At 45.2% G+C, this 11,736-nt stretch overlaps 1 long non-coding RNA gene across 1 annotated transcript; it reads right to left on the bottom strand.

The window, feature by feature from the left end:
- Positions 1-2,169: 2,169 nt before the first annotated feature.
- On the bottom strand, positions 2,170-11,490 carry LOC114589496 (uncharacterized). Its single transcript, XR_013391428.1, has 3 exons — positions 10,136-11,490; positions 5,410-5,539; positions 2,170-2,510 (listed from the first exon to the last, which is right to left on the bottom strand). It is a non-coding gene; the product is annotated as an uncharacterized LOC114589496 (long non-coding RNA).
- Between the last annotated feature and the right edge of the window lie 246 nt (positions 11,491-11,736).

Here is an 11,736-nt window from a genome sequence, read left to right as displayed (position 1 = left end):
ACCATCTGTTTTCTTGATCCTTTCTCATCCTGGCTCATAAAGCAAGCCAGGCAGGGCTGGGCAATGGGCACCGTGAGGTGGTGAATGCTTCTCTCTGTGGTGGAGTTTTCTCGGACTCCCTTAAAGAAGCTATCATCAAACATCCTTAGACCCAGAAACTATGGCCAATTATTGCCTAGTTTCAAATATTCCGTTCCTGGGCAAAGTGATTGAGTGGGTGGTCACAGAACAACTTCAGACACGAATGCAGAGGATGCAGAGTATTCGGACTCCTTCCAATCGGAAGTCTCATCATGGGACTAAAGCCGCCCTGGTCATGCTACTTGATGACCAGGGACAGAAGTGAAAGCTGTTTCCTGGTCCTGTTGGATCTCTTAGTGGCTTCTGATACTGTCAGCCAGGGTATCCTCCTTGACCATCTTGGAGGGCTGGGAGGTGCAGGCACTGTTATGCAGTGGTTCCGCTCCTTCCTCCTGGACCATGTGAGCGATGAATGATCACTTGGGAGCTCACTTGTGGGGTGCCTCAGGGCTCTGCCCTCTCCCCCATGCTTTTTAACTTCTATATGAAACCACTGCAGTAGATCAATAGGGGGGTCGGGCTAGGTGTTCACCAATATGCAGATTACACCCAGGTCTACTTCTTGTTTAAATTGGAACCAGTGATGAATGTCCTGTGTAGGTATCTTCAGGCAGCTGGGGGTGGATGGCCATTAAGAGATTGAGACTGGATCCCAACAAAACAGAAGTATTTTTTCTGAGGGACATGGGGAGGGCATGTGTTAGAGATTCCCTGGTCCTGAATTTGGTAGCTGTGTTCCTAAAGGACCAGGTGTGCAGCCTGGGAGTCATTTTGGAGTCACAGCTGTCCATGGAGGCACAAGTCAATTCTGTGTCCAGGACAGCTGTCTACCAGTTCCATCTGGTACAATGGCTGAAACCCCACCTACCCTGTCTCACCAGACTGGTACATGCTCTGGTTATCTCTTGCTTGGACTACTGCAATGCACTCTACATGGGGCTACCTTTGAAGGTGACTCAGGAACTACAAATAATCCAGAACGTGACTGTCCAACTGATGACTGGCAGCAGCTGCCAGGACCGTATAACACCAGTCCTAATGGATCTACATTGTCTCCCAGTACATTTCTTAGCACAATTCAAAGTGTTGGTACTGGCCTTTAAAGCCCTAAATGTTGGATTGCCAATTTTGATGAGCAAAAAAAGGACACATTTACCAACCTCTACTTTTAACTACAGATCACTATGACGACTCTTATTTTAAATACCTTTACCATATGTGGGTTATAGAAGCTGTGATATATTGCCTATTTCCTTTAAGATAGCACAAAGAACCACCTTAGAATCTGCTAGCAAACACAAATTCAAGAGCTGAGACATAACACTTAGTGGTCCACAAATTCTGGGCAGCTTTCCTAGCCAACCAAGTATCAGTGGTTGCCAGGAGCCTGACTCTCATCTAAGACCTTATTCCTATTCATGCGCTTAGCCTCTGAAACAAATGTTCTCAAGTAGCATTCCATGCTCTGTTTCTTTGGGTGGGGGTTATAGCATTAAAACAAAATTAAAAATAATTACATTATGCATAGCTACAGCCCTCTTTTTCAGCTTGGAGGTTGAGAGAAGGCTGGGAGTCATTCTCAGTTATGATGGGAAAAAATGTATGGATGCCCAATGTGATTGCAGAGATGGTTCCTTCCTGTCTCCAGCTTCAAGATGGAGGTCAGCAAGGCTTGTTTCGGCACTGTGTGTCCAACACTGAGATAGGCAGGGCTCATCTCTGCAAATGTGCTCTAGAAGCCTCCAAATCACAAGCCCTATCACCCTCACCAGCTCCAAGGATGAGAAGAAAGCTAGAGCTAACCATGCTTGCTGAAAAGGGCTTGTCTCCTCAGTAACACTACTCAAGAGTGAGGCAAGAAGCAGCGAAGTGCTGATTGTTTTGTCTATCCAAGGACATTTTCTATGGAAACCATTTGCAAAAAAAGGGCACAGCAAAAAAGTTTACTAGATAAAGTCAGAGCAAGAACAAGTGGGGGTGGTGGGAGATTCCTGTTAAGGATTTATGATCTTCGAACCATAAAAAGGGGTCTGGCATACTTTCACTGCAAGTGCTAGGGGCCATAAATCAGCAGAGTGACACACGTTATTCTGAAGTGCATAGGAGCTCTAGCCCATGGAGTAAAACAAACAATAGAGACAATAAAGTTCAACAAGTAATTGCTTTACTTGCTGGTCATAAACACGTAAATGGTTTCAGCTATATACACAGGCTTTCACCACAGCCGCTGGTGAAGGTACACTTAAAGTTCCAAGGTGCAAAATCTCTTTCTCTCCGTGTTGTCAGCTTGGAGAGATAAAACAGACTGAGAAACAGATCACTGTGTTCTGCAGAAACTGTGCATGTCCAGAAAATGGTTTCCATAGAAAATGTCCTTGGATAGACAAAACAATCAGCACTTCGCTGCTTCTTGAATCTTCTATCAATTTCTAGGAATGAATGAACATTTGCACTCACCCCAGCAAATCCTTCCTCTTCACACACAGTCCCTTCACTTGCTATAACCCCCACACCAACCATTTTTCTCAGCAAACATAGAAACAGGGAAGGCAAACAGAGAGAGAGGGGGGAAAAATAAACTCCCCTTGTCCTCTTTTAACTGCCGCTCACCTGTGTCTTCTTGCAAACATTCCCAGTTCTGGCTGCTGTGGAAGCAACAGGAAACTCTGCCAGGTTTCTAATTTAAATTTCACACACATACACCCGTCCCCGTGTGAGACGGCCCAAATCTCACGGTGCTTACTGCTTTCCCTTTTCTGGGTTGGTCAGTGGAGGAGGCAGGGAGCCTGAACCAGCTCCAGATGCATGCACCAGCAACTGGCAATGTTGCAAAAGTAACTATACGCAGCCAGGTCGGGAAATCTCTGTGATTACACATATGGCAAAAGCTCGCTTGAGGTCCATGTGCTCTGCAACAACAGAAAGCCTGGATATTTGCCAGATTTTAAAAATCCACCCAGACACAAATTTTATTCCCCCCAAAGAGGATGTATTTGGGGGGAAATGGACATATGGCAAACCCTACCTAATGGCTTTGGCTCTGCATACCTGAAGGAGTATCTTCACCCCTATCATTTAGCCTGGACTCTGAGATCCACTGGTTACAGGGAACCAAGCAGAGGGCCTTCTCGGTAGCCATACCAGCTCTGTGGAATGCCCTCCGATCAGATGTCAAGGAAATAAACAACTATCTGACTTTTAGAAGACATCTAAAGGCAGCCCTGTATAGGGAAGTTTTTAATGTTTGATGTCTTACTGTGCTTTAATTTGTTGGTAGCCGCCCCAAGTGGCTGGGGTAACTAAGTCAGATGAGTGGCATATAAATAAATGATGGTGATGATGATGATGATGTGAACAGCCCTGAGATCTACAGGTATATGATGATATACAAATGTAATAAACAAACGAACATGTGTGCTAAATATTGCCATCCATGTGCACATGTGGAACCTAAGAATCCCAGAGCTTCATCTGACTGAGGGTGACTCATCACCCCCAGCTTGGAAAACAACATAAACATGGACAGTTTGAACAATCTTAGAGAAACTTCCTGGTTCCCTTCCATGATGGAACCCATGCTATTGGCATATTGTTGTATAAAACTTACTGAAGCTAAGCTTAGGACCAAATCAAGTGTAAGGACTACTTTATAACCACTGCTTTTTATTTTGTTTTTACTGTTGCCACATATATGTCTTACTTGCTTTATTACAATCCCTTTAATAAAAGGCTAAACTTTAGAAGTCTTTATCTAACTATTATGCTATCTCAGGGTCTGTCTCACCTACTTACCTAGCTTGCTTTGAGCTTATAAGAGGAGTTCAGAGGAAGCTACAGATTGGGCTCTGACCTGAACAGACCGAAGGAGTGCTAAAAGGACTACCCTACCTTCAGACAAAGGTAGTTTCAGGGTAGAGCAACTGGTTTGGTCTTACATATTTGCACCAGCACCACAGGAGACGCTGCATCAATGATGTACAACAGAGTGCAAGAGGTGGGGGTGAGGGTCGCTGAATTTTAGCATTGCACAGGGTGCCACTCAAATTTGAGAGTTCAAAGTCTGCCACTGCTTCAGATTAATTTCCACAGCGAGGGGAAAAGGAATCAGAAAGAGAAGTGGTGTTGGCAGCTGGTTAAGATATTTAAGAAGGATATGAATCTCAGTGGTTTTTTTCCCCTCATAAAGATGATGTGAAGTATGTATTTTGTTACAGGTTTTTGCTTTAATGCTGCCCCCCTCAAGTTCTCCCATTGCACTTGGGTTATGGAAAAGAGAAAGTCTTTCACAAAATGCCTCCTTTGATGAAATGCCTGAAGCTGGTCTTAAACCAGGGATAGAAACAAGGTGCCCTCCAAACTCCAGCATGGCCAACAGTCAGCAACGATGATGGGAGTTACAGTCCAACACTATCTGAAGAGCTTCATGTTGGCTATCCCTGGTCTAAACCAAGCACTAGGCATTTCAACATTGTGACCTCCAGATTTTATTGAACTCCAACCCTCATCTTCCCTGACCTTGGGCTATGCTGTCTGGGGCTGATGAGGGCTAGAGATCAACAACATCTGGAAGGCACAATGTTGGCTATCTCTATTCTAAAACAACCTTCAGTTATTTCATCAAAGGAGCCAGAAAGTTTGGACTTTCTTGCGAAGCAAGCTGATGGTGGGTGACACCAGAAAACACTTGTTTCCCAAGTGTTCCTGCAGTCTGACAAAGGAAATCTCTCTGGCTTTTAAGCAAAGCCTTGACATTTATTTATTTATTTATTATGAATGCTCATGTGGAAGAAGAGTCCAATTTTATTTGCTGGATCCCTTTTCTTCCTCAAGAGGGCTTCTTTTTGTTGAGGAGAGGCAGGCAGTTGATGGAGGAAAGTGTTTGAGTTGGATTTGAGTCGCATGCTGAACCTAGGGTTTTATTCACTGGCTAAGCGCTGAGTGTGCCATCAATCCACCTCTTTTAGAAGCCTTGAGTTATTAATAAAGAGCCTGGTAATCTAACACCTGCTCTCAATCTTCCTTTTGGAGGGCATAAAAAGCCACAAGACCAGGCTCAGCAGTTTTCAGCTTCTCTAGCACTTGTTTTCTTGTGTGTGTGGTTTTTTTAAAAAAAATCTCTGCCACCCCCCCTTTCCCCCACCCTCCTGCTCACCTCTCACAATCTTAAGTGTTGATGCTTTATGCTTGGGGTTGGAAATGAAACGTGTTGTTATCATTGGGATAGTGTTTTTATCGCATAAATAATGAACCAAAGCAAGAGGAAATACTGGCACCAGTTGGAATTACTGCCTGGCCTGGGGTGAAAATAATCAATACACTCTCACTTACCAATCTCATCTGCATGTCGACTCCATCTCGTGGCCTGTCTCTCTACAAATTCATTTCATGGGAGGACCAATAAAGCATGTTACTGGCATTGATCTGGTTTATTCATAGCTAGGCATAGAAAATGCATCATCTGAAATTAATAGACAGGCTTGTGTTTATAACTGTGAAAAAGTAGCCTGGTGCCAGAGCATTGTGAATGAATGGGTGCATCACAAGGATATGGAAGAAAAAGATTGGGCGGACTGAGGAACTTTGTCCTGTGTGCATGTATGTGTGCACCCCTCCCCCCCCCCACAGAGATTGAGAGAGAACATTGTAAGAAAAACCACCTCTGGATCAAACCAAAGGTTCATCTGGTCCAGTATCTTATTTTCCCACTGTGATCAACCAGATGCTCCTGTAAAGCCACAACCACCAGAACCCTTAATTTCACTGGCATCAGTGACTTATTACTTTAGTGCTGATCTGTGTCTGACTCTGGCCCTAACACCTATATTAGAGCTTCTCTTCTTAATAATACATTCCAGCAGGGGGAAGCACCTTTTGTTTGGGACCAAAGACTATTTATTTATCTATAAAAATGTGTAAATATGGCTATATCATAATGAATACCAAAGTGTTTTACAATATCTATATTAAAATGCATTTAAAAATTAAAACCAGAGACCATTAACTAACTGTTATAGAAATTTATTTTCTCAATTGCTTGCCTAAACTTGGTGGTCCACGAAACTTTTCAGCAGGTGTTTAAAGGTTAAAACAGAAGACACTTGCTGAATCTCTAGTGACAGAGCATTCCACAGGACTGAGCTGATGACAATAAAGGCTTGTTAATTGTCAAATGAGCCTCGCTAACTTGGAGGCAACCAGTGACAGTCCTTCAGATGACCTCAATGATCAAGCCGGGTTATAAGGCAGTCCCTGAGGTACCCTGGACCTAAGTTGCTTAGGGCTTTGGAAATTAATGAAAGGACACTAAACCTGGCTCAGTAGTAGACAGGCAGCCAGTGCATGTGTTTTAAGGAGCGTCTCCACCCCCATCGTTCTGCCCGGACACTGAGGTCTAGTGCCGAGGGCCTTCTGGCGGTTCCCTCGCTGCGAGAAGCCAAGTTACAGGGAACCAGGCAGAGGGCCTTCTCGGTAGTGGCACCCGCCCTGTGGAATGCCCTCCCACCAGATGTCAAAGAGAAAAAACAACTACCAGACTTTTAGAAGACATCTGAAGGCAGCCCTGTTTAGGGAAGCTTTTAATGTTTAATAGACTATTGTATTTTAATATTCTGTTGAAAGCTGCCCAGAGTGGCTGGGGAAACCCAGCCAGATGGGTGGGGTATAAATATTTATTTATTTATTTATTTATTTATAAATTATTTATTTATTTATTATTACAAAGGGGCCACATGTTGTTAGTTATGTGCTCCCATCATCAGTCTGGCTGCTACATTCTGCACAAGCTGGAACAAAACCTAAGGACAGTCCCATATAGCACACATTACAATAATCCAGCATCAATTTATCAGCTTTGGATTTAACACACACCTGCCAAGCACCCTGTTTTAAGAGGGACAGCCTCCCCTTTTAAAGGCAACCTGGCCTCTGCCTTTATCCCAGGGCACCCTGATTTTGCATGGCAGGTGGGAAAGTGCTGCAGCAGGTGGGAAGGGTGAGTCGTGGGGACAAGGGTGAGCAGAGGAGGCAAAGGAGGTGACCACACGCAAAGGGCCCCCTCTCGGCAGTTCAAGAACTAGCCCTGAGCTTGTCTAGCAAAATGTGCATTTGTGATTTTGGCTGCAAATCCCACATATATGACATTGACATCTCATCATCATTTGTTTGGCTTTGCTTACATCATTGCATTATAAAACCTGATTGGTTACACAACATGGCATAGCCTTCTTTACCATTGGCTTCTAGATGTTTTGAACTATTGTCATGTATGAATGTTGGGTCCAAGGAAGACGGTGAATTCGCAAAGCATGATACGCTGGCAGGCGAAGCGAGAAACTGGTTATATCAAGGAAAAATGTATAACTGTGTCCAAAAGAACATTGGTTTTGCTTAATGAAAGCAAAAAACCCCTGATGCAAAAATCCCCTGATAAAAACAGGATGGAACTGGCGATGAAGAACAGTAATAAATATCCTCTGAAAAGAACAAAGACAAGGAGGAACTGGCAGTGGGCCATGGGCGGATGATAAAGGCCTGAAACACGTATGTATTTCTGAGGTACAACAGCGAAGGTGACGTGGTGGTCCAGAAGGAGAACAGGAGGAGAGTGGTGGAAACTCAGTTGTTTTAAAAGCCAGCCCATAGACGCCAAGGGGGAAGACTATAAAAAGGGCAGTCTGCTTACCCTCAGTGTCGCCGGGACCAGCGCTACAGCCAGACACCCACAGCTCTTATGTGAGGCTTGATCAACCCACGCGAAGGGCCGTGTGTGAGTATTTGTGTGAATGCGTGAGTGTTTGAACCTTTCGGTACTAATGTATTAATGTATACTTGACTATATGAAATAAATGTTACATGAAAGGTGTGTAAACCCAGATCTGGTCTCCAATGTGTCTTATTGAAAGCCCTATAGCATATGGGATATTACTTGTCTCTCGGGATTTCAAAAGAGCCAAATTACCACGGCTTGGTGACACTATCACTCCCATCAAGCACATGGTATATTCTATCACGGATGACAGGAGTTGTTATCCAAAACACTTGGAGAGCACCAGGTTGAGGAAATCTGTATAGGGTATGGATGCTTTAGAAATAAAGTGGAAAGCATAGATATTTGAATTAATACATAAGAATGCCTGGTTGGGTAAGATCACCTATCTCATGTGATCAATTCAGACAGGATGATTCAGTAATTGCTATGGGGAGGTAGGGTAGTAGTTAAGAGAAATAATGGCACTGAACAGGATTGGGAAATAAGAATATTTGCATAGCTTAATTTTCAGAGAATATTTGCACTCTGTTATTACATGTACATTCCATTCTACTTTAAGAAAATTCAGCATGCCTTATAATGGGAGCCTGGAATAATTCCATGCAGGCACTGACCAGAGTAGTAAGCTTGTGCCATCCAACCCTTGTGGGGACACTTTATTTCTCCAGGATCTGACCCAATATTTTGACCAGCTTCTGGCAGATTTGTTAGGTAATCAATTTTTAGTAAACAAAAAACCAAAACAAGACAGTTATTTGACAAATTTATATGAATAGGCTGTGAACCCACTGGGAGGAATTTCCATAGCACAAAACTGAGAGAAACTCTAAATATCCTCAGAATAATCAGGTGGATTGAAATCTTGCAATATTAACTTGGTGGATGGAATCAGTTAAAAGCAAGTAAACTGTAAACTGAGTACAAAAAGCATTTAGCAACTGACAGCCCTGTTTCAGAAGGCAAAGCAGAAAAGGAATAGTGAAGTCTTAGGCCAGCTACACAGAGGAAGGTCAGGCAGAATACAGTAGAAGCTGAAGGTATAATTTATTGGCCAAACAAAGCCAGTAAAGGATTGGGGAGAAAAAACCAAAGATGTCAGAAATCCTTACCTGAAGAAACAGATAAGTATGAGAAATGCTGTGCCAGTTTAAAATATGTTGTGCTCCCTGATTTGTTGGAATCACCTGTGCAACTAAAGCAGGAAAGGGAAAGAGGCCATAACTGGAGAAAACAAAAATGACCATGAAGTTGACATCATGACTCTTAGACTGGGATTACCAAGTCTTGTCATGACTTAGTGTCAGGGACGTGGCTGAAATGAACGCCTGGGAAGAGTCAAGCTCTGGAGATGAAGGACTGCTAGTACAGAGAGAACCAGTCTGACTCTGGAGACGAAAGAGTGCAGAGAGAGCAGGAAGGGGTTAGCTCAGATAGAGCAGCACTCAAGACAGTTCACAGGCAGGGGGAGGAGAAGAGATAGACGACATTGAGGGGGTTGCTATGCAACCAGTAGAGAAGCAGTGTTCAGAGAAAATTAAAAAAAATCCTTCCAGTAGCACCTTAGAGATCAACCAAGTTTGTTATTGGTATGAGCTTCCGTGTGCATGCACACTTCTTCAGTGTTCAGAGGGCTCTTCATTTGAGAGCAGGGGGGATTTCCACCCACCTTCTCCCCGAATCAGAAGAGCTGAAAGGGTTAAAATACAATGGAAGTGTAAAAGAGGAAGGACTTTGGTGCCCATTGTGCTGTCACAGGGGCGCGGACTCCCCGCAAGGGCCTTTCCACCTGTCCTAGGGGGCAGAGCCCAGTCTCACCAGCCCCACTGAAGAGGCTCCTCATGAGGCCGGAGGAACATTGCCCTGCTGTGAGGCATGAAGGCCACTCTCTGCAAGGCCTCTTCCACCTGGCCTAGGGGGCAGGGCCCACACTCACCAGCCCCACTGAAGAGGCTCCTCATGAGGCCGGAGGAATATCGCCCGACTGTGGGGCATGAAGGTCGCTCTCTGCAAGCCCCCATCCACATGGCCCAGGGGGCAGGGCCCAGACTCACCTAGGCCCAGAAAGAAGCTCCAAATGAGGCTGGAGGTACAATGGCTGACTGCGAGGTGTGGAGGCTGCTCCTGCAAGGCCCTGTCCTCTTGCCCTAGGGGGCAGGGCCCACACTCACCAGCCCCACTGAAGAGGCTCCTCATGAGGCCAGAGGAACATCGCCCGGCTGTGGGGCATGAAGGCCGCTTCCTGCAAGGCCCTTTCCACCTGGCCTAGGGGGCTGGGCCCAGACTCACCAGCCCCACCGAAGAGGCTCCTCATGAGGCCAGAGGAACATCGCCCGGCTGTGGGGAGTGAAGGCCGCTCCCTGCAAGGCCCTTTCCACCTGGCCTAGGGAGCTGGGCCCAAACTCACCAGCCCCACTGAAGAGGCTCCTCATGAGGCCAGAGGAACATCGCCCGGCTGTGGGGCGTGAAGGCCGCTCCCCACAAGGCCCTTTCCACCTGGCCTAGGGAGCTGGGCCCAAACTCACCAGCCCCACTGAAGAGGCTCCTCATGAGGCCAGAGGAACATCGCCCGGCTGTGAGGCCTGAAGGCCGCTCCCTGCAAGGCCCTTTCCACCTGGCCTAGGGAGCTGGGCCCAAACTCACCAGCCCCACTGAAGAGGCTCCTCATGAGGCCAGAGGAATATCGCCCGGCTGTGAGGCATGAAGGCCGCTCCCTGCAAGGCCCTTTCCACCTCGCCTAGGGGGCTGGGTCCAGACTCACTAGCTTTACTATATTAAATATGTGTTCTGTAGTTGACCTCCTTTGTGATGTTTTGTTTTGAAATCTTTAAGATAACATTTTAGTTTTCTCTTATGTAGTGTTATTAAACTGATGCAACTTGTTTGTTCAAATTTTGGGGAATTTGCACCCCCAGATACCTAAAACTTTTCCTAGCTATTGGAGTCTTCAACATTGCCGTAAACGTCTGTTGTATATGAATGGGGTGGTGTATGAAAAAGCATTACCTCTGCTTTCTTAAAAGTTTCTTGCAATCCTGAGACCCTGGAGAACTGTTCCAACTCTGTACATAGTATTTTTCCTGCTGTGATAGGGTCAGAGGTGCATAAAATTATATCCTCTGCAAAGAGGCCTGACTTTTGTTGATTTCTGTTTGCAACCACTCCTGTACAAGTAGGTCCCAGGGGGGTTTGGGGTTCTACCTGCTGGGGGACCAGAAGCATTCCCTTGTTTGCAGCTGATGGCATAGGGACAGGGCTCCCAATCTGGACACTGGGGTTCCTCTGTTCCAGTGGAATGGGGGCTAAGGTTCTGCAATGGTAGAGGCCCACCCTGGCTAAAGATTTAGGCACTGGCTAAATCTTACACCTGTTAAGCTCACCTGTTTCTATCATTTGGCGACAAAAATCATCATTCATCTAAAGAACAATTGCTATTTCAGGCTCACACACGAGAGCAGAATCTAACCAAACTGCTTTTGGTTCTGAATCAATGTAGATCATTTATGGATATTTACGTATTTATCTACTGATTTTCCTCCCAAACTGATATTTTGTGTTGTTGTTCCCTAGAAACTCTTGGTTCGTAAGCTGCTTTGGACAAGTACAATGTACATTGTTCTACAAAATGCAATGTAGATGGACAGTAGTACTGAAAATAAATATGTAATTTTGAAGGAGCCTCAGACTTTATTGGCACATCTAGTGAAAGATATATTCAAGACTAAGTCCCACTGAAGGCCATTGAATGGGCCTTAGTCATGGCTTATCTAAGCCCCATGGAGGGTACTGGGACCTTGACTAACTGGGGTGGCTTTTTAAAGGAATCTGCCTTTCTCCCTTTTCTCTTGCTGTCTATCACAGCATCCACTTGCATGTATGTTACCATCTCT

Source organism: Podarcis muralis, chromosome Z (genome assembly GCF_964188315.1).
Source record: "Podarcis muralis chromosome Z, rPodMur119.hap1.1, whole genome shotgun sequence".
NCBI classification, from domain to species: domain Eukaryota; kingdom Metazoa; phylum Chordata; class Lepidosauria; order Squamata; family Lacertidae; genus Podarcis; species Podarcis muralis.
This window is presented reverse-complemented; position numbering and strand designations above follow the sequence as displayed.